Source organism: Salvia splendens, chromosome 10 (genome assembly GCF_004379255.2).
Source record: "Salvia splendens isolate huo1 chromosome 10, SspV2, whole genome shotgun sequence".
Taxonomy (NCBI): domain Eukaryota; kingdom Viridiplantae; phylum Streptophyta; class Magnoliopsida; order Lamiales; family Lamiaceae; genus Salvia; species Salvia splendens.
Window position 1 is genome coordinate 26,440,706 of NC_056041.1, and position 24,079 is coordinate 26,464,784.

At 39.8% G+C, this 24,079-nt stretch overlaps 2 long non-coding RNA genes across 2 annotated transcripts; one reads left to right on the forward strand and one right to left on the reverse strand.

Annotated features, from left to right (window-relative positions):
- Positions 1-19,223: 19,223 nt before the first annotated feature.
- On the reverse strand, positions 19,224-21,807 carry LOC121752067. Its single transcript, XR_006040243.1, has 3 exons — positions 21,306-21,807; positions 20,047-20,110; positions 19,224-19,577 (listed from the first exon to the last, which is right to left on the reverse strand). It is a non-coding gene; the product is annotated as an uncharacterized LOC121752067 (long non-coding RNA).
- Positions 20,473-21,727, forward strand: LOC121752068. Its single transcript, XR_006040244.1, has 2 exons — positions 20,473-21,163; positions 21,266-21,727. It is a non-coding gene; the product is annotated as an uncharacterized LOC121752068 (long non-coding RNA).
- Positions 21,808-24,079: the final 2,272 nt, after the last annotated feature.

Consider the following 24,079-nt stretch of genomic DNA (forward strand, 5'->3'; position numbering starts at 1 on the left):
GCTCCATTAATACGTGCCTTCATGCGAATGAAGCGAGGCTTGATCTTAGGGCAAAGGATGTGGATACTAGAGACTGCCCCAGTAATCGCCATATTCTCACCTTCATCGTCAGAATGCGGAGAAATCTGATCGTCCTCATCATCCTCATCATTCGCCCCGATGAAAGCATAGAACTTCTTGCTGCAAACATGGGCGCGGGAGTAGGGCTCCGGGCAGTACCAACACTGGCCCTTCGTGGTGCGTTCCGCCCGTTCAGCTGCAGACACCCGGACAATAGGGTAATCGGTTGGCGGCTGCCCCTCTCGAGGCGTGCGGTGCTGCGGCTGGCTGTCACGGGGTTTGGCCACTGCCGTGGAGGTCTTCGACGACCAGGCTGGTCTCGGAGAAGCAGCCCGGTGCACCGTTAGTTGGCAGGCGGCGATGCGCTGAGCTAAGGCGAATGCATCCTGTAGGGACGCCGGCCTCCGTGTCAAGAGCTCGTGTCTGATGGATGGTTTCAGGCCGACAATGAAGAGGGAAGTCAGAGTCTCGTCCCCCACATGCTTGACTTTTTGTAGCATGGCCTCAAAAGACGTTTGATAAGCTTCGGCTGAAGTTGTTTGTTTAAGCAAGGCGAGTCGCCCCACATAGTCTTCATATAAGTCCGGATCAAACCGTTTCTTGACCGCTAGGAGAAAGCCATCCCAATCCTTTGATTCGACGTTATCCTCCCAATACGTAAGCCACTCCTTGGCGGCGTCATCAAATAGGAACGAAGTCAAATATAAACGGTCAACAAGTGGCGTGAAACTGTGATTGTAATGCTTCTGAATTTTGCGAATCCAACTAACCACGTTCTCGCCGTTAAATCAGGGCGCGCTTGTCGTCAATTTGGGATGGCTGTCCGGATTGAAATCGACCGGTTTAGTCGTGATGGACGGCGGTATCGCCCAGCCGCGCGTCGCCGGTGTTAACGGGTCAGGCGGTCGATGCTGCTGGTAACCGTTCGCGGCCGCCAATTTGGCCAGCGACTCGTCTATATTCATGTTCGTTGTGGCCTGCTGACGCGCGAAAGCCTCCTGTTCGTGCTTGTGCGTCATCATCTTTTTCTCTTATTTCGCTGCACGTAGTTGCATCTCGAACAACATCTGTCCAATTTCATGGGTCGTGTATTCGTGCGGCTTCTCCGCGTGTTCGACGTCTGAATCGGAGCCAATCGTCTTGGCGGAATGGAGAAAGAGGACTCAATGAAGCACCAGATGATAGGGTTTGATCCCTATTCTTAATCGAGAGAGAGAGAGAGCACACGTGAAGAATGGAGAGATTTGGAAGAAGATTTAACCTAGCTGGAGTACTAGGGTTTGGTTCATATTCTCAATAATTGACTCTCTAATGGGATCTACAATATATAGATTCCCAACCCTAGACGGTTCGACCTATCCTATTCTTATCGGGAAAGAATCGATAAGAAAACCCGAGGCAAAAATAATGATAAGAAGATTGTTACAAAATTGCATATGGAAATAATAATAAAAATGCAAAAAACAATTAAGGGAACTTGTCACTCATCCGCGAACCTGGCCGGTCTCTTCATGGATCTCTTCGGTCTGGACCTCTTCATCGAGGTTTGTCTGCTCAATGATCGACCCCTTGACCTTGGTTTATCCCTGACTTCAGTCACGTCCTCATCTTGGTTTGGCTCGGGTTCCACCTGCACCGCCGTGCCCCGATCAGTTTGTTTTCCTATTACGATTCTACACCCTTCCAAGGACAGGTATTTATAGTAGTGTATTAGGGGTTTTTTTTGCCTATTTTAAGAAAAAAACATTAGTGACATACCCGCTTAATTTTTAATTTCCTAACCCAATCTATTCAAGAAATAAATTCATGTACAAGTACTTCATGACGCAAGCTTTCAAAGAACACCTATTGAAGTAGAAAAACCGTCTCCTCAACCAACGTAAAGTACACAGAATTAGAATTAGAATTAGAATTAGAATTGGAATTAGAATTGGAATTAGAATTGGAATCGGAATCCTATAGAATTGAATTGGAATTAGAATTCAATTCCAAATTCTTTGTTTGGCAAAATGAAATAATTGATATGGAATTGAATTTAAAAAATTGAGCGGACACACAGTAGACACGTTGATACACACACACACTACGCGCGCGCACACACGAAACGTAGTCACTAAAAACACACTACGCACACATACACGCACCCACATACATAACTCCCGCGCACACACACTACGCACACATTCTTACACACATTACACTGCACACACACATTCTTACACACACTGCACACATTACACTGCACACACACACACACACACACAGCACACATTCTTACACACACTGCACACACATTACCACACACTGCACACATTCATACACACAAACACACATTCCTACACACACATACTAGACACACTTCACGCGCTACACACACTTCACACATTTCATACACTACACACATTTTACAAATTTCAAGCATCCGATTTTTGGAATTTTTTTCAACTTTTTGGATTTTTTTATTGGAACTGAACCGAAACGAAAAACTGAAATTTGCCAAAAGTTTGAATTGAACTAAACCAAAAACTGAAATACTGAGCCAAATTTGAAATTTCAGTTTGTGGATAGTGTGTGCGCAATGTGTGTATTTTGTGTATAGTATGCATAGGGTGTGTATTATAAGTGTACGGGAATACCATGGCCTTCTTTGAAGGAGATTTAGTCAATTTGTCATTTACATTTTTCATCATACATTTAGCGTGCTTTCTATAACTATGCACAACCATCTTCTACATTCAATTGGCTTTTAGATAAAGAATGCTTGAGTTTGAGATGGTGTAAAAACTATTGTACACTGGGTAAATTAACCCAGTATTTTTTAATAAATGGTTTTGACAAATAAAAAATGGTAAAATTATGTTTGCCTATTAATTACATATACGCTTAAATTTTAATTTCGTGTCCTAATTAATCCATGAAAAAAAATTCGTGAGTCATTACATATTCATTTTAAATTGTTTTTGTAGTATATATGTAACGCCCCACTTTTCAAACCCTAATTTTCGAACCCTAAGACGATTTCTTTAATTTCTTTAATGTCGTGAATTAAATGACGAATTGTTATGTGATTCCTTTGGTGACCTAATTTTGATTTGACCGAGTCAAAATTGTTGATTTTATGACGTGGCTTTAATTAATTGACGCGGAATGAAATATATATATAGCCGTGAATTATATTTTATTTTGAGGAGTGAAAATTAAATAGGATCATCAACAGTACCTTACCCATTTTTGGAATTTTCGACCACTATGAATTATTGGAGAGAAATTCTATTTTTCTTGGATTTAATTATTTGCTTGGGATAATTATCCAATTAAATCCAAAGCCAATTATTCTTTATTTCCTCCATGGAAACTTCGACCCCTATGACTTGTCCATGGAGATTTCGAAATCTCCCAATTTTTGGGAGGTGTGAATTATTCATTATTCATTTTGATCCCTTATATATTTCTTTCCATGATTTAATTGGAATATCCTATCAAATCTTACCTTACCTTAATTTATTAAAGATTTGGAAATTATTCCTTGTGGGAGAATTAAATCACACGCCTATTTCCATATTGTGGGAGGATTTTATTTAATTTTCCTGCTCCGTATTATTTTATTCTACTCCGTGAAATACCAAATAAAATCATAGGCTAATTAAATAGCCCATGATTTTCGAAAATCCTCCTTATTCTCCCTCATATTTCACGCTAATCATCCCCATCAAATCTCCCCAAATCCTCCTCTAATTATTTCCCCCAAATCTTTGATTTAATGGTGAATATTCTATTCCTAAATTCTATAAATGAAAGACTAAACTAAAACCTAAACCTAGCCCCCCAAAACACACGCCTACACTCCCTCTCACACGCCCATCTCCCCTTCTCCAATCCTCTCCCCTTGTTCTTCTACTCTACTCAAGATCCTTTCGATTCGCCAAGAGTTTGTTGAAGAATCAAGAGTTATATTCGTTTCCACCGATTGTTTCGTTCAAGAAATGTACAATCAAACCTCTATTCTTCATTCCTCTCCATCCAAACATTCTTTTGACTCCCTCATGCATCTAGTGAGTGTAGGGATTTCAAATCTAAGGATTTAATCGGTGGGGAATTTGCGTTTGTATGTGTGTATGCGTTTTGAATGCAATTTCGTTAAGTCTAAATAAATCATTGGTGAATGATGTGCGATTTTATGAAAACATGAGTGTGAGGACTCTTTTAAGCATGTTTGTGTGTTCAAAGCATGAAAAGGTTGTGTTTGAATGAATGGGGATAAAACCCTAATTCGAATTTTGAAACATGAAAAACTGTGAGTTCGGACAGTAGATTCCGACACGTTTTTGACCGACCAAATGAACTCTTTTTTGTATGATTCATTTTTCTGAGTAAACTTCATGGTTTCTTCTGTGTTGTGTGTGAATTTCAACCTATTTAGATGAAAGATGAATTTTTGGTGAATTTTTAAAGTTAACTGCGCATTTCTGTCAGAAACTGTTTTCTCGACCAGTGAGTTACGTTTTCTATTTGACCGACCTAAAAAGGTTATTTTGACATTATTTTTTATCTGAAAGTTATTTGATGAGTCTACTGCGGTGTGGTAAAATTTTAGCCCCAACAGAAGTCGTGTGAATTTCTAGTGATTTTTACAAAATGATATCGCAGTGCTGCCAGATTTCTATCTTTACAAAAGCAACTATGTTGTTATGTGAAATGATATACATGATTTATATAAGTGTTTAAGAACCACTCTATGATGAAGTGATGTGTTATTCGTTGATGTGAACTATGTTGTGTTCCCTTGTGTTGATGAACGTTTGGGAATGGGTACATTAAAGAGACGATGGAAGGAACGATAGGGCATTCATAATAATTTATTGTGATAAAAGGCTGATTGGATTGTGGTGTTGATAAGGGTGGTCGTGCGTATGTGAGCACAAGGAACGGGGTTTGCGTTGAGTTGTATATTGTGATATATAAGCAAACGAGGTGGGCTCTATTTTACTAAACTCTGTTACGTTTAAAAAGTATGATTGTGGAGCTATAAGGGTGGTTTAAAGTGTTTATCATGCCGTGATTTGTTTTAACATGCCTATCTGATGTGGCTTTTGCCACTATTATTTAAATCGAATTCGGGTCCTCGTAGGGCCACAAACCCTACTTGGATTAGTGTACACCTATGGTAGACTGTGTGCTAGCGTACGGGCTGGCCGGTCTAGTGACCTGGTTTGTGGCCGTATTCCTTGTCATGTATTGGCAGATATGGCTAACGTCTATGGGAAAATGACTGATCAGTCGACTTTTACAATGGGAACGATTTTGAGTGCCTCGGGCCTTTCTAAAGCTAAATCCCGATGGTTACTTACGAATGGCATGATAAGCTATATCTTTATTGAAAATATTTTCGGCATTAGTCCACTGAGTATTTTTATAAGTACTCAGCCCTGCATGTGTTTTCCTTATGTGCAGGTTGAGCGGTGACGAGCGGTTGGTGGTGTTGAGCAAATTAAACAAATTGATAGTATAGTCTTGAAACTCCGAGTGTCGTCGTGTCTTCACACATGACTTCACTCTTTCTCTTGGTCGGTTTCCGCTGCGATATTTCTTTTACTTATTTGCTGTTTGGCTTGAACTTGAATTTGTTCGGTTATTGGATTTTTAAAGTCTTGTTGGATAATGTCAAACTCTTAATCTTTTCTTTGAATATTAATGTCCGGCCCAACTCATTATTTAAACCCGGGTCCTCATCTTGTTTTATACTTAATTGCTCATTTAATATGTTGGTCAAACCTCCTTGATGAAACCCTAGCCTATTTTCCTTGTTATATTTAAGTCTGTTTAAGTCGCGATCGCCGCATTTATTATACCCTAGAAGGGCGGTCGTGACAGTTTGGTATCAGAGCCTCAGTTTCTTTCCGCTCTGGACCCGAGAGTCTTGTTGAGTCAAAGTCTTTTCATGTGTAAATTGACTAATTGATAATCGTCGAAGGCTCAACACCACAACTCGTCTCCGCCCAATCACGAAGAATGAGGTAACAAGTATCTCAATTTATATTGATCCGAACCTGTGAAATGTTGGAAATTTCGATGGGGATATTCCTCTGGTGGAAAATGAAATTATTTCGATGGGAATCGAAGATAATATGACGTCTTCGAAAATGTTGTTTGAAGTGTAGGATGATGAAAATACATGGATATGAAATTGCTTAATACGACTATGCCAAAAATGATGAATACTATTGTGCACACCCCGATAAGGAAAATCGGCGAATATGTGATTGGACTTCTATGAGTTTGGATAGATGAAATTCTAAATGATTGAAAATTTCATGAATTGTGAAACGTGAAGTATGAGTGTGATTACTCGATTATACTATGAAACACCTATAGAAAATAAGTAAATACTATGGCTTTTGGAAAATGTTGTGAAGATATGAACCGTGAGACACTATGAGATTATACAATTGCTTTTGTTTAACAGTGAGGCATGATGGCGTTGAATGTGTTGGATATTGAAGTATGATTGTGAACTTGTATTGGTTGATGTTGAGATTTTCTATTACGTCCACGAAACTGCAAATTTTACTTGAAGAAAATACATGTTGCTTCCATGAACGACAAAACTTTTATGCCTAGGCGGTTAAAATTTCATGACTATGAAACTGTGAAATGCAAGGCATGATACGCGTGTAGTTGCGAGTTGTGATTGTGATACAGATGAACATGAACTGCATGATTTATGAAATGCGATTCCATGGATGATTGATTGACTGAGTGTTACTATTCACATATATTAATGTACGATGTTTGTTATGCTATGGAACACCAAATGATTTGTACGAATAAATGTGTTGATTGTGCAATATATGTATGACGTTTATTCATGACCGGTGAAGTACGAGGTATCATATAGAACCACTATTAAAGTAAAATGTGGAACTTTTGAACTTAGTTGCAAACATAGGAGCCATATGAAGCTTGAGTTAGGTAATGATCAGATATACGTTGAAGTACGAGGCTTCAAGCTATGCTTGAAATTATAGAGTGCCTAAGAGGTAGGCCAGACTGAATGTGCTAGAACTTAGTTGTAAGTTGACAACTGCAATATCACTTTCCTGAGTGATAAAACCAATGAAAATATATATTTCGAACTTTGGTGTATCCTCACAATGGCGAGATCATACCTAAGATCTAATAAAACTATGCAGTCTTGCATACCATGCCAAGGTGGCGATGCGACACAAATACGATGACGTTTACGACACCTTAAGACCACGTGTACAACGACAATGCTTTTCAAAAACTACGTGGCATGGCACGAAGACTTTGATGATGCGACCATAAAAAAATGTTATTAATTTCGACTACGATGAATCTCAACTTGGAATCCACAATTTCATAGAACGATGTTACCATGTTCGGGCTCGCGAAAAATGTGTGAGGGAGTGCGACCCTTGTAGCTAGAATGAACGATTTTTAAATCAACAGTACTTACTTGGATTATAAATTCTTTTCGGGACGTTTTGAATAAACATGAGCCCTTGTCTATTTAAACACCTTGGTTGACTCCCAATTTGCAAGTAATGTCCATTATCGAGTCATGACTCGCTTTCAGTTCTTGAAAATTTGTACTTGCCTTCGTGACCTTGGACATCTTGATTAGTCGTCTTCTTTGATTCATCTTTCGTAAGGACAATATCTTGACCTTGTGAACTTCCGTCGTTGAACTTCCTTCCTAAGGTTGTTTGCATTTATGACCTTCAGTATAATCACACCTCCAGACATGTTGTCTTCAAAGGATGGAATATTCTTCTTGGAACTACTGGTTCACCTCTTTATTTTGTAACCATGTATGTGGCAAGTTCTTTCTTGCAGAAGTGAAACTCTTTTTAGCTCGGTTTTACTACATATATTGCTTCATACTCAATGATTTTTCTTTCTGCAACACCAAGTTAAGGCTATCTTGTTCTCTTCTTCCTTAACAGGTTGATCGTGTTAAATTTATGAAAAGTTCAATTCACTTTGAGTTGTCTTTAACAAACCCGCGATCCCATTGATGTGAGTTCATCTTTTTCCAATACCATGATGTTGTTGAACCATCATTTGTACTACTTCATGACATTTGTCTATGTTTATAAATCCTGCCGCGACTGATTATTTTAGGCCTTGACCCGTTTGAACGATATCATTCATTGTTGTCCGGAATTTTTGTAAATTGTGATCTAGCAGTCGGCTATGGAAATTTGAGAATTTTTGCAGTTTTATCCTGTTTCCATGACCTATCTCATGTTCTTTCGAGCTCTCATCAGAAGTAAATTCTTAAATCTCTGTGGGTTTTATTTGATACCTCTAAACCATTTGATTCTCAGAACGGACGGGTTGAGTCCAATGGAACTCAATCATTGCATGGTTATTCTTGTTTCTTTGATTAATTTTGGAGCCTTCCCGACTAAAAACATCCTCAGCCATGTTGCAACAATTTGAAATCTGTTCATATCCAAGTAAGACTGTTGGGTCAAATTTCGAATCCTTGTTACTAGACGGTAGGGAAATGCAGTAGTCGACTCGGATATACACAAGGACTAAGTTTCTATAGTCAGACATGCTCAAAAATGACACACCAACCAGAAGGTCGACATAACCGACGAGATATATAAGTGAACGATCGATCGAACGATAAGCGAATAAAGAATATGAGAAGATGTATTTACGGTCACCATCGTGCGAGGAAATTGTAGAGGAAGTACAAGCCCCTTCGTAGAGTTCATTGCACAAAATAAATATCGTCAACAAGAGAGAACATATGAAAGGTGACGAGAGAGATCCACGAGACGGCAATACGATCGAGAAAAGAAATGGGTGATAATACCATGAATATAAGAAAATTTTGTGGGAGTTGGGAGACAAAACGAGGAGAGTTATAGAAATTTTCATGGGAGAACCTAAGTTAGTCGCTCACAAGTTGTAAGTTATGGCGATGAGGGATATCGACGTAATTCTAGGAATGGTTTGGTTAACCACGAATTTTTGCGACGATTCGTTGCAAGGAGAGAAAATTTTCTCTGCAAGCCCCAGGGAAGGTACCCACCATATACTATGAAATCTCGATGAACCGGTGAACATCTATCATCTCCGCGCTCCAAGCTAGTACGATGGTAAGAAGGGGCGTCCCGCCTATCTTGCCTATCTACAAGGAGAGGAGGTAGGAGAAAGGAAAGTGAAAGATGTTGCCGTTGTACGAGAATTTCTCGACATTTTCCCCGAAACTTTGCCTGGACCACCGCCAGATCGACAACTGGATTTCACAATCGACCTAGAGCCAGAGTCGGCGCCTGTATCCAAGGCACCATACCGAATGGCGCCTAAAGAGTAGAAGAACTCGAGATACAACTTCAAGAGCTTATGGACCTAGATTTCATTAGGCCCAGTGTTTCACCGTAGGGGGCGCGTCTGTGCTCTTTGTGAAAAAGAAGGATGGATCGATGAGAATGTGTATTGATTATAGGGAGCTGAACAAGATGACCCTCAAGAACAAATATCCACTGCCGAGGATAGATGACCTATTCGATCAACTTCGAGGAGCCGGTGTATTCTCTAAGATGGACTTGAGATCCGGGTACCATCAGTTGAGGGTCCGAGGAGAAGATATACAAAAGACGGCCTTTCGTACGAAATATAGTCGCTATTAGTTAGTTGTAATGTCGTCCGGGTTGACAAATGCACCCGCAGTATTCATGGATTTGATGAACCAAGTATTTCACCTATACTTGGATAAATTCGTCTTGATCTTCATACATGACGTGTTTGTCTACTCGAAGAATGAGGAGGAGCACGATGAACATCTACGCATCACCTTAGAGACATTGAGGACCGAGAAGCTATACGCTAAATTCAACAAGTGTAAATTTTGGCTGAAAGAAGTAAACTTTCTTGGACACATTGTATCGGCAGAAGGAATCCAAGTGGATCCCGCCAAAGTTGAGGCTGTGCAACAGTGGAAAGCACCTTCAACACCAAACGAGATTCGGAGTTTCCTAGGTTTGGCGGGATACTATCGAATTTTTATAGAAGGGTTCTCCAAGATAGCGAGACCCATAACACAACAACTCAAGAAGGGGGTAAAAGTCAATTGGACTCCCGAGTGCGAGGCTAGTTTTCAACTCTTGAAGGAGAAGCTAACTAGTGCACCGATCTTAGCTGTACCAGAACCTGGAGTGAACTACGTGGTATACACGGACGCCTCGAAGGTGGGACTTGGACGTGTGTTGATGCAAAACAACAAGGTGATTGCTTACGCATCCCGACAATTGAGGCCACACGAGTTGAACTATCCAACCCACGACTTGGAGTTGGCAGCAGTGGTACACGCCTTAAAGATTTGGAGACATCATCTCTACGGAGTTCGATGTGAGATTTTTACGGACCACAAAAGCCTGAAATATTTCTTCGAGCAAAAGGATTTAAACATGACAACGAAGATGGCTCGAATTGTTGAAGGACTACGATTATGGCATCAACTACCACCCTGGCAAGGCAAATGTAGTGGCAGATGCCTTGAGCCGGAAGGGTCATTCCCAACTAGCCACTTTTCTCACCAAAGAAGAAAGCTTGGTCCGCGAGTTCAGTAAGATGAGCTTGGTAGTGGTGAGAGCACCGGAAACAGTGGAAGCACGAATGGCCACTTTAATGGTTGAACCTAATCTAAGAACGAGAATCGTTGCAGCACAACGAATGGATACGAAACTTGGAAAATTTCGAACTAAAGTGAGAACTGACAATCTGGAAGTTTTAGTGAGGAATCCGACAACGCCCTCACTTTTGAAGGGAGACTGTGCGTACCAAACAACGTGGAACTCAAGAACGAGATCATGAGTGAAGCTCAAGAGACTCAATACACCGCTCACCCGGGAAGCACGGAGATGTATCAAGACTTGAAAAAGTCCTTTTGGTGGAACGGTATGGAGAGTGACATCGCGGCATTTGTGGAGCGCTGCTTAGCCTGCCAGCGAGTGAAGGCTCTACATCAACGACCGTACAGAAAGTTGCAACCACTAGAAATTCCCGAGTGGGAATGGGAGCACGTCGCCATGGATTTTGCGACGGCATTGCCAAAGACGCAAAAAGGGGAATTATGCCATATGGGTGATTATAGACCGACTCACCAAGTGTGCGCATTTCATACCGATTCCCGTAATGCATGGATCGAGCAAGCTAGCTCAGATCTACATAAATGAAATAGTGCGACTACATGGAGTCCCAGTGACAATCACGTCCGACCGTGACCCGAAATTCACTTCAAGATTTTGGATGAGTCTGCGACGCGAGCTTGGAACTCGACTGAATTTTAGCACGACGCTTCACCCTCAGACCGATGGACAATCCGAGGGGGCGATCCAAACTCTCGAGGACATGTTGAGAACCGTGGTGCTCGACCGCGGAGGAAGTTGGGAATCAGTGCTACCGCTGATCGAATTCGCTTACAACAACAGTTTCCAAGCAAGGATAACCATGGCGCCGTACGAAGCCTTGTATGGAAGAAAGTGTAGATCGCCGCTCTATTGGGACGAAGTTGGCGAAGGAAAAGCACTTGGACCTAATGCAGTTAAAGACACGATTAAAATTGTTCGACAAGTTCGTGAAAAGATCAAAGAAGCTCAGGACCGACAAAAGTCGTACGCGGATGTCCGACGAACTGACTTGCAATTTCAAGCCGGCGACAAAGCTTTCCTCAAAGTATCCCCGTCGAGAGAGATAACACGTTTTGGTGTTAAGGGAAAGTTGAAACCGCGATTTATCGGGCCTCATGAAATTCTACAAGGAGTAGGACCCGTTGCGTACCGACTGGCGCTACCGCCAAGTCTCGGAAATGTGCATAACGTCTTTCACATATCACAGTTGCGGAAATACATGTTCGACCCAAAGCATGTGATTCATTACGAAGAAGTTACGTTGAATTCCGACTTGAGCTACGAGGAGAGACCCCAAATGATCCTGGACCGAAAGGTTCATAATTTGAGAAATAAGTCTTTTGCTTGCGTAAAAGAACTGTGGAGAAACCACGGGCACGAAGAAGCCACGTGGGAGCTTGAGAACAAGATGATGAAACTGTACCCAAAACTCTTCCCATGAGAGTACCAAATTTCGGGACGAAATTCCTTTTAAGAGTGGTAGGATGTAACGCCCCACTTTTCAAACCCTAATTTTCGAACCCTAAGACGATTTCTTTAATTTCTTTAATGTCGTGAATTAAATGACGAATTGTTATGCGATTCCTTTGGTGACCTAATTTTGATTTGACCGAGTCAAAATTGTTGATTTTATGACGTGGCTTTAATTAATTGACGCGGAATGAAATATATATATAGCCGCGAATTATATTTTATTTTGGGGAGTGAGAATTAAATAGGATCATCAACAGTACCTTACCCATTTTTGGAATTTTCGACCACTATGAATTATTGGAGAGGAATAATTCTATTTTTCTTGGATTTAATTATTTGCTTGGGATAATTATCCAATTAAATCCAAAGCCAATTATTCTTTATTTCCTCCATGGAAACTTCGACCCCTATGACTTGTCCATGGAGATTTCGAAATCTCCCAATTTTTGGGAGGTGTGAATTATTCATTATTCATTATTCATTTTGATCCCTTATATATTTATTTCCATGATTTAATTGGAATATCCTATCAAATCTTACCTTACCTTAATTTATTAAAGATTTGGAAATTATTCCTTGTAGGAGAATTAAATCACACGCCTATTTCCATATTGTGGGAGGATTTTATTTAATTTTCCAGCTCTGTATTATTTTATTCTACTCCGTGAAATACCAAATAAAATCATAGGCTAATTAAATAGCCCATGATTTTCGAAAATCCTCCTTATTCTCCCTCATATTTCACGCCAATCATCCCCATCAAATCTCCCCAAATCCTCCTCTAATTATTTCCCCCAAATCTTTGATTTAATGGTGAATATTCTATTCCTAAATTCTATAAATGAAAGACTAAACTAAAACCTAAACCTAGCCCCCCAAAACACACGCCTACACTCCCTCTCACACGCCCATCTCCCCTTCTCCATTCCTCTCCCCTTGTTCTTCTACTCTACTCAAGATCCTTTCGATTCGCCAAGAGTTTGTTGAAGAATCAAGAGTTATATTCGTTTCCACTGATTGTTTCGTTCAAGAAAGGTACAATCAAACCTCTATTCTTCATTCCTCTCCATCCAAACATTCTTTTGACTCCCTCATGCATCTAGTGAGTGTAGGGATTTCAAATCTAAGGAGTTAATCGGTGGGGAATTTGCATTTGTATGTGTGTATGCGTTTTGAATGCAATTTCGTGAAGTCTAAATAAATCATTGGTGAATGATGTGCGATTTTATGAAAACATGAGTGTGAGGACTCTTTTAAGCATGTTTGTGTGTTCAAATCATGAAAAGGTTGGGTTTGAATGAATGGGGATAAAACCCTAATTCGAATTTTGAAACATGAAAAACTGTGAGTTCGGACAGTAGATTCCAACACATTTTTGACCGACCAAATGAACTCCTTTTTGTATGATTCATTTTTCTGAGTAAACTTCATGGTTTCTTCTGTGTTGTGTGTGAATTTCAACCTATTTGGATGAAAGATGAACTTTTGGTGAATTTTTAAAGTTAACTGCGCATTTCTGCCAGAAACTGTTTTCTCGACCAGTGAGTTACGTTTTCTATTTGACCTACCTAAAAAGGTTATTTTGACATGATTTTTAAACTGGAAGTTATTTGATGTGTCTACTGCGGTGTGGTAAAATATTAGCCCCAACGGAAGTCGTGTGAATTTCTAGTGATTTTTACAAAATGATATCGCAGTGCTGCCAGATTTCTATCTTTACAAAAGCAACTATGTTGTTATGTGAAATGATATACATGATTTATATAAGTGTTTAAGAACCACTCTATGATGAAGTGATGTGTTATTCGTTGATGAGAACTATGTTGTGTTCCCTTGTGTTGATGAACGTTTGGGAATGGGTACATTAAAGAGACGATGGAAGAAACGATAGGGCATGCATAATAATTTATTGTGATAAAAGGCTGATTGGATTGTGGTGTTGATAAGGGTGGTCGTGCGTACGTGAGCACAAGGAACGGGGTTTGCGTTGAGTTGTATATTGTGATATATAAGCAAGCGAGGTGGGCTCTCTTTTACTAAACTCTGTTACGTTTAAAAAGTATGATTGTGGAGCTATAAGGGTGGTTTAAAGTGTTTATCATGCCGTGATTTATTTTAACGTGCCTATCTGATGTGGCTTTTGCCACTATTATTTAAATCGAATTCGGGTCCTCGTAGGGCCGCAAACCCTACTTGGATTAGTGTACACCTATGGTAGACTGTGTGCTAGCGTACGGGCTGGCCGGTCTAGTGACCTGGTTTGCGGCCGCATTCCTTGTCATGTATTGGCAGATATGGCTAACGTCTATGGGAAAATGACTGATCAGTCGACTTTTACAATGGGAACGATTTTGAGTGCCTCGGGCCTTTCTAAAGCTAAATCCCGATGGTTACTTACGAATGGCATGATAAGCTATATCTTTATTGAAAATATTTTCGGCATAAGTCCACTGAGTATTTTTATAATTACTCAGCACTGCATGTGTTTTCCTTATGTGCAGGTTGAGCGGTGACGAGCGGTTGGCGGTGTTGAGCAAATTAAACAAATTGATAGTATAGTCTTGAAACTCCGAGTGTCGTCGTGTCTTCACACATGACTTCACTCTTTCTCTTGGTCGGTTTCCGCTGCGATATTTCTTTTACTTATTTGCTGTGGGGCTTGAACTTGAATTTGTTCGGTTATTGGATTTTTAAAGTCTTGTTGGATAATGTCAAACTCTTAATCTTTTCCTTGAATATTAATGTCCGGCCCAACTCATTATTTAAACCCGGGTCCTCATCTTGTTTTATACTTAATTGCTCATTTAATATGTTGGTCAAACCTCCTTGATGAAACCCTAGCCTATTTTCCTTGTTATATTTAAGTCTGTTTAAGTCGCGATCGCCGCATTTATTATACCCTAGAAGGGCGGTCGTGACAATATAATCCCTGTAACTTAATCTCAAGGATAAATTCGGTTGTAGTATTAGGGCCCACAGTATTCAAAACTTCATATGGTGATTTACATAATTGAAAAATGATTATTATGGTGATTTACAAAACCCAATTGGTTATTACTTGTGCAGCATGGTTCCCAACCCAAACGGCGTCACCTTCACCTCCGCAGAGAAGAAGACGTGGACTATTCTTGCCAAGTGGCTAGGCACCCATGCCCCGTCACACTCCATCAACTCGGAATCGACCGATGCTTCAATGAATTGTGAAAGGAAGGACAACTCTCCGGCTTATTCTCGGCACAAGGGAATCCTTCGTATCAGAAGCTCACCCTCGAGTTTCTGTCTACATTGAAGGTAAACAAGACTAGGCAGGCGATTGTTTCCATCAAGTTTCAGATGAGGAATACAAGGTATGAGATGCCGATGGAGCAGTTCAAGGAAGTATTCGGAATCACAGGTGAGGTGACTAAGATGCCATTCGAATTTAGTCACAGCACAGACAGGTTTTACGCTAACAGCAGGAATCCTGTATTGCGTGTCCTTCAAAAGGCATGTGCTTGCTACCCCTTTGCCCGTGCAGAGCAAGGGAGTATAACCAGAGATGAGCTCTTCCTATTATGGCAAATCTTGCACAAAAAGCCACCCTTGAACTTGGGCCACTTCATGATCAAACATTTAGAGAGGGCCGCGAAGAAGAAGAAAGGTATATTATGTGTTGGGGCAGTGATATCCGCCATAGCACTCCACCTAAGGGTACATCTAGGAGACTTGGTAGCCGACATTGGTGACCATAGCACATCGTCAACCCCATTGCTAGATATCACATTCTTGAAGAGAACGTATGTGATCGCTTTGGATAGGCGCGACACCATTTACCTTAAGCAAAAGGAGGGGGATCATTTTCCTCTCCCCGACCCCGACAACACCTATGTCAGCGGCCCGGATGATAAGTCTAACTGGTCAATGAACAGTACGGCACACTGCCGAATCACATCACGGAATCTGGGGAATGTGAATGTGAGCCCGAGCTCAAGCGATGAGGAAGGAGATGACGAAGATGAGGAAGAAGAAGAGGATAATGAAGAGACATCAACCCAACAAAGAAGAAATGAATCCGGGCCGAGCACCTCAAGAAGGAGAATGTGGACCTGAGGATGGAACAGCTACGAGAGCACAATGATGCTCAATGGATTTAGTGGCACCAACATAACAGAACAGTGAGCAGTGGGCGAACATCAATGCCCAATTAGGGAATTTTTATGCCCAGTACGATGAAAGATGGGCCACTTTTGTGCAGCAGCAACAAGATTTCATGGCCAGCTTTCGACCGCCTCACCACCTGCCAAATCAGTAGTGGTCCGCCCCAATTCCACACTCTTTCAAACTTATCCTTGCCTTGGCTTGGAATAAGTTTTGGGGGGGGGGTTGTTTCGTGGAATTGGGTCTCTTTCTCCTCAATTCTCCCTATTTTGTGACTCCCCGTTATGTAATTTGTGGTGACTTGAGTGATCTTGGCATGTACTCTAAACTGATATGATGGCATTCTATGTGGGTGGTAGTAGTTAGTTTTCTTTTTATTTTCTTTTTTTGTTTTTGGTGTTTTTCGTTTGTGTGTTTTTGTTGGTTATGTGCTCCCATGGATGAAATTGAATGGGAATTGGGAGATGACAAGATGAACTAAGCTTGTTTGTTGGATGAGTTGCCTATGATGATATGTGGTTAAAAATGTTTGCGAAAACTTGTTGACTTAGCTAAGTAACTTGTGTTTCCTTTTTGTGATTTGTCTAAAGTGAATTGCTCGTTGCCTTGTCTCTTGCCAAAAAGTGCCTTGTGATGAATGAGACCATATTCTAATATATATATATATATATATATATATAGGGGTGCGTTATAATGATAACTCCAATTTGTGTGATAACCCTATAACTAAATCTCCACCACACATTTTTAAAATATGTGGTCCAGATTTAATCTAACAAAACTATCATTTTATCAAATAAAACTATCATATTTCGGATATATTAAGGGAAAAATTGTCATTTCGTTATAAAATTGGGCGGGTAAGAAGAAAACGTGAATTAAACACTGCATTCAATTTCTCAGAGTATCATTCTATCCGGCAAAACTATCATTTTATCAACTCAGAGTATCATTCTATCCGTCAAAACTATCATTTTATCAACTCAGAGTATCATTCTATCTGGCAAAACTATCATTTTATTATTTTATTATTTTTCAAGCACTGCAGTGCCCCTCCTTCCTCCTCACATCCCCATCGCCCTCCCACCACTCCGGCTGCTTGAGCAGCTCCGACAGCTTCTCCGATCCCTTCATATCGCCGGATTTCTTCCGCTGGAAGCCTCCGCCGCCGCAGCGCACGCTGTCGAGGATGAGAGACCACAGCTTGAGAGGACGCTCGAGCGCGACCGATCCGGCTTCGCATTTTCCCATGGCGACGATGATCACTGGCTCTCACACTTGCGACAGCGCATTTATAAATGGTACGTTGATGCATTACACACACAATGGTCTCCGTTTCTATCGTTCAATATATGCATTACACAATAGTGGAGATGTGAGAGAGACTGGCAGTGGAGACAGAGTATCATTCTATCCGGCAAAACTATCATTTTATCAACTCAGAGTATCATTCTATCCGGCAAAACTATCATTGTATGCAGGAATGTACACACCTACAAATCAATAAAACTATCATTTTATCAACTCAGAGTATCATTTTATCCGGCAACACTATCATTTTATCAACTCAGAGTATCATTCTATCCGGTAAAACTATCATTTTATCAACTCAGAATATCATTCTATCCGACAAAACTATCATTTTATCAACTCAGAGTATCATTCTATCCGGCAAAACTATCATTTTATCAACTCAGAGTATCATTCTATCCGGAAAAACTATCATTTTATCATTTTATCAACTGAGAAGAGAGAATCGAACTGAGAGAGAGTGAAAGAATGGAGCAAAATTCAGAAATTAAATGAGGGAAAAGAAATATTTACCATCTGCGCCTTTTTTATGAAGTAAATCTAAGTTTGAATCTCAGCCACAAGATTAGAAAATATGTGTGGTCCAGGAAGCGCGAGACCATATTTTTGAAGTCGTCGAAAAGGTAGGGTTGAAAAGAGTTATTTTTTTGGAATAGCAACCTTTAAACGACGATATTCTTCGTCTAGAAATCGATTCCGGAATTTTCATCCAAAAATTCAGTGTTTTTAAACTGGCCTTTGTCGCGATTTTGTGTAATCACAAATGTGTTTCCGTTTTGGTTAGTGTTTTGTCTTATATGGAATATGTAATTAGTTAATGGTTTACAATGGTGGATTGTGCGGTTATTTAGATGGAATGGTTTCGAAATTTGATTTGTTGTTCGTCTCGCAGATTAAAAATGATGAAAAGAGGCCGACCATCAAGATCTCAGCCTACCCAGGCTGCAGGTAACGAATCTATTTCCATTATTTATGTAGTGGTATACATTATTTGACGGCTTCTGAGTGATGTGGGTGATATGGTGAATGCAATATACCTATGAGCATTATTTGATTGAATTTGTATATTATGTAGCTAGTGGTTTATATTATTTACCAGATATTAGGCATTATCGGACTCCTTGTGTACATGGGTGAAATGGCGAATACCATAACTCACACGTATATTTTACATTATTTGATTGAACGTGTACATTATATATCTGGTAGTATACATTATTTGTCAAGTTTTTGCCATTATTTGACTGCTTGCTGAGTGATGTGGGTGAAATGGTGAATGCAATATACTTATGTGCATTATTTGATTGAATCTGTACATTATGTAGCTAGTAGTTTACATTATTTACTAGGTATTAGGCATTATGAGACTGCTTGTGTACATAGATGAAATGGTGAAAAGCACAAATTACAAATATGCTTGTATAATTTTCCCTTGTGCATTATTTGAATGAATCTGTGCATTCTTTAATCAGTAGTAACAATAATGAACGAGACCAGATTACTAATGCAAAAATATTATGTACACTCCATTAAGTACGTTTGGATAATAATGGTAAACTTCAAGGCCAACAATGTACATGTCACGACCGCCCTTTAGGGTTAATAAATATGGGCGATCGTGATTAAGAAAATTAAATAAAAAGATGAAAAGGACTAGGGTTTTAATAACGAGCTTGACCAACAATTAATATTCAAATAAAACGACCAAGAATTTGACATAAATTAGTAAAATCCCAAATATTCAATATCCAAATAATTTAGGTTGCAAGCCCAATAAACGATAAGTGAAAGAAATGTCATAGCGGAAACGACCAAGAGAAAGAGTGACGTCATGTGTGAAGACACAACGACACCCATAATTCAAAAACAATAGTTCATTTACCAATTGACTTGCTCAACACCACCGTACTCTCGTCGCCGCTCAACCTGCACATAAGGAAAACACATGCAGGGCTGAGTACTATAAAAATACTCAATGGGCTCATGCCGAAAACATTTTCAATAAAGAGTAATTTATCATGCCATTCACAAGTAACCATCGGGGTTTAGCTTTAGAAATGCCCGAGGCACTCAAAATCATTTCCATTTCAAACATCGACTGATCAGTCATTTTCCCATAGACGTTCGCCATATCTGCCAATACATGACTTGGAATGTGGCCACAAACCAAGCCACTAGACCGGCCAGCCCGTACGCTAGCACACGATCTACCATAGGTGTACACTAGTCCAAGTAGGGTTTGCGGCCCTACGAGAACCCGAATTCGATTCATATAACAATGGCACATAGCCACATCAGATAGGCACGTTAAAAATCAAATCACGGCATGATAGATACAGTTCATTTCCATCGATAAAATATTTAGGACGCTGTCCTTATTTAAAAGAAAGCCCACCTCAATTGCTTAATTCTCTACACTTCCTTCCCTTTGGTATCTCGATTCCCTTGTGAAGTCTCACCTTTAGAATTTAAATAATACACATATCAACATACTTTCAAATTAAATAAGTAAAAATGCATGCATCCTAAGCGAAGTCTTTTATCTCTATTTATCTTGGTTTTCGATTATTCGGCGGCCGCTTACACCCTTAAATCCTCCGTTAGCTCCTCGTATTTTTCTCCACGATATCGAAATAAAATTCCCAAAATTAAAAAAAATAATTAAATTATCGCAAGCATTTTCCCCTCGAGCTATATTTATTTCGGACTTAGGATATAATTATTCATTCGTTGAAATATTCCGGAATTAATTAAATAATTCGCCACTATTAATTATCGGCCCAAAGATTTAATTAAAAGCCTCAAGTTTAATTATTTCCCCACCTTATATCTCCAACTACAAATTAAAGCCCAACAATTAAATGGAGCCCATCTTTAATAATTTACCCATGTCAACTAATGAAGCCCAACTAACCAAAACATCTCATTTAAATTAAAGAGGCCCAAGCATCCAATTCTAATTAATGAGGCCCAATCCCAATTAATAACAAAAGCCCAAAATCAAAAGTACTCCCCCCCTCACATTCACACTCTCGGTTCTCTCTCTTCTTTCTCTCTTCTTCTTTCTCTCTCCCGTCGAAAAATTGCAGAAGCTCGACGCCTTGAAGGAATCCGATCTGGCGTCGCCTTCCACCTCCGCCGTTCGCTCAGCCGTCTCCAGCCGCTGCTCCGTCGCTGCACCGACCGCGCCGTCGCCCGCTGAACCAACGCACGCCGTCGCTGCTGTGCGGTTCAACCTCCGCCGCGAAGGGTGCCGCCACCGGTCGGTCCCAGCGACGATTCGCACACCGTCGTCGCCGTCTGAGTGGAGGGACTCTGCCGCCACTGCCGTCGTCCAATTCAGCCGAGCCGCTGCTGCCGTCGTCCAATTCAGCCGAGCCGCTGCTTCCGTCGTCCAATTCATCCATCGTCCATCACCGAACCAACCCCGAACAACTCCGAACAGCCCCGAAACGACCCGAACAAATACCGCGCAGCCCCGACTAGCTCTGAAAGATAAGTTCTCATTCAAAGTATGTTTCTTTTCGTTCTTAGTTTGATTTTGATTGTGCGACTTGATCGTTGATTAGTTCTTTGTTTGGGAGATTGATGCGGCGTATATGATATGAATGCAGAATGCGACAATTCTTGTTTCAAAATTGTGTAGGAGATTACCTCTGTGAATGAGAAATCAAAATCTGCAAGGATTTGAAAGGAATGGTTCTTGAATCTCTGTCTCGGTCCTATTCAAAAATTTCAATGAGTTTGACGAGTTGATTCAGAAGCAAAAACGTGTACAGAGATGGAGTTTGCAAGATTACCTTGAGTAGGAATTTGAAGAGAATTCTTTGTTTGATGCAGGGATGGGAGGGACGAAATGTGCAGCAACTAATATAGAGGAGTAGATGATTTAGTTGAGAGGTTGGAGAGATTTGGGGAGTGGGGAGAGAGGGAAGAACGGTTTAGACATGTATTGAGGGGGTTTTTGATTTAATTGATTTTATTTGGTATTTTATTTGTAGATTACGGAGGTTGAAGATATCTGCTGGATCTTTATTTTGTAATTGAATTAATATCAGGGAGAATCGTTAGTTAAATTCGTTTAATTCACGGTCCATTGTATTTTATTTTAAATTGTGCAGTCCGCAATTTATTTATCACGGACTGGATTTTTATAATATTTATTTAATTTATCGGATCCAACACGGAATTTAGTCCAATAGATATTCTTCACGGACAGGAATTAATTAAATTCGCGCAGTCATTTATCTTACAAATCTCTAGTCCAACAACAAATAATTCACCAACAATTAAATCACGGACTTCGCAACACAATAGCATTGAAACAAGTACTTTAGGGTTCACAAATTAGGGTTCAAAAAGTGGGGCGTTACAGTACATTATCAGTTTCGTAATGCAACATATAATGTACATACTGTGTCCAATAATGAACTATAATGGAACAACTGTATAGAGTAAGTGAAGTGCTAGTATCCAATAATGTACAACTTCATTAATGATAATGAACGAAAACAGATTAATAATGTAATAATAATACGTATTAAATATTGACCATGAGAATACTAATAATACTAAGACAACCAAGTGAAGCACAAGACTAATCCGAAACAAAAACCAAATAATAATGTGTGGAACAAAATACATCAAGCTGGCCTTTTGCCCCTCCGTGTCTCTTTCTCCATCGCCATCTCTTTAAGCATTTCTAGAGTTGTGATGGCCCATCTCATCGCACGCCTTACACCGTCTAAGAGGCCTAGTAGCACGACAAACTTAAATTAAACTAGTCAGTAAACATTTACATTACAGATCACAAATCGTGCATTACAGAAGCTAAAATAACCATTACAGAATATTATATACATTATGTGTATCAATTAAAAACTACTACCTAACCGATATTATTTGTAAACACTAGTTGAATGATTGAAACTCGTGTACTTTGACGACGGTTTTAAGACTTAGTACATACTACACCCTACCCCCAAGGATTGTTAAACCCTTGGGAAAAAGACGAAACGTGCGCCGATCTATCAAACACGGCCAAATTTAAATTAATTTGGTCAGTAAAAATGTACATTACAGATCACAAATCATGCATTATAGAACCTAAAACAACCATTATATAATATAATATGTACATTATGTGTATCAGTTAAAACCTACTACCTAGCCGATATGCTTTCTAAACCCTCGTTGAATGACTGAAACGCGTGCACTTTGGTAATGACTTTGATACTTAGTACATACTACACCCTAGCCCCAAGGATTGCTAAACCCTTTGGGAAAACAAGAAACGTGCGTCGATCTATCAAACACGACCAAATTTAAATTAAACTGGTTAATAAAAATGTATATTACAGATCACAAATCATGCATTACAGAACCTAATAGTACTATTTGATTGATGAAGTAGTCGATGATGTTATTCCGGTAGCACTAGCCCAAAAATTTAGGAAAAGATTGGCCGAGGTGAAGGGGTTGGCAGCGGAAGCGTGCGTTCTAACGGATCATACAAAACTGATCTATTTAGCAGATTATTCAGACAAACTCTATTCACGTAATTATCACATGTATCATGCTCGCAACTTGAATTATAAACATGCTTTAGCACAAAATATCCCTAAAACATGCGTACTACGGAGTTAGCCAATTTACCTCGTTGGTTCACTTGAGAATCGAAAATGGCTTGCTTGTTCTCTACGTGAAGATCTTGAGAACTCGACCTCGGATCTTCTGACTGGTGTCCCGGACTGTAGACTGATATTTGTGTGGGCAAATCTCACCAGTGTACTAGAACTTAAATAACGAAGATAGAAAACTGCTCACGGAAGGAGAACAATTTACGATTATCTCTCTAGATGGAGAGGGGCGAAAATTATGATTAGGAAAAAGTGTATTTTCTGTCTCCTTTATTCTTCTATTTATATTAAGTCACTCATTGGGTCCAGTCAGGGATCTAAGGAAGAATTTGGACAAGGCCTCACCCAATTAGCTTTTTACTAATTAAATTGAACCCACAATTTAATACAAGCTTATACTGGAATATTACAAGCAGCCACTACAAAAGTAATATTGCACTGCCTTTCAAATCTGAAATTACAAGTATTCCGGGTTTCCTTTTGTGTGTTTAATTCATTTCCCATGCTTAAGATAGAAACATCCATTAATTAATCAATGCCTGCTATGGACTTAATTAATTAACATATTTTAATCTCCAAGAGTGGACTTAGCAAAAAACTCTTATTTATTATTCATAGAGTAATAAAACTCCAACTAGCTAGGTTTCAAATAATAAAACCTTGTTTCGAGCTCCTCTTGTGGATGTTATCAAACGAGACTCTCCTCACGCACGATTCAACATAAAAACAGTCCTAGCACCGCCAGATAATGATCACCACTACCCAATATACCTGGATCGTTGGGTGACG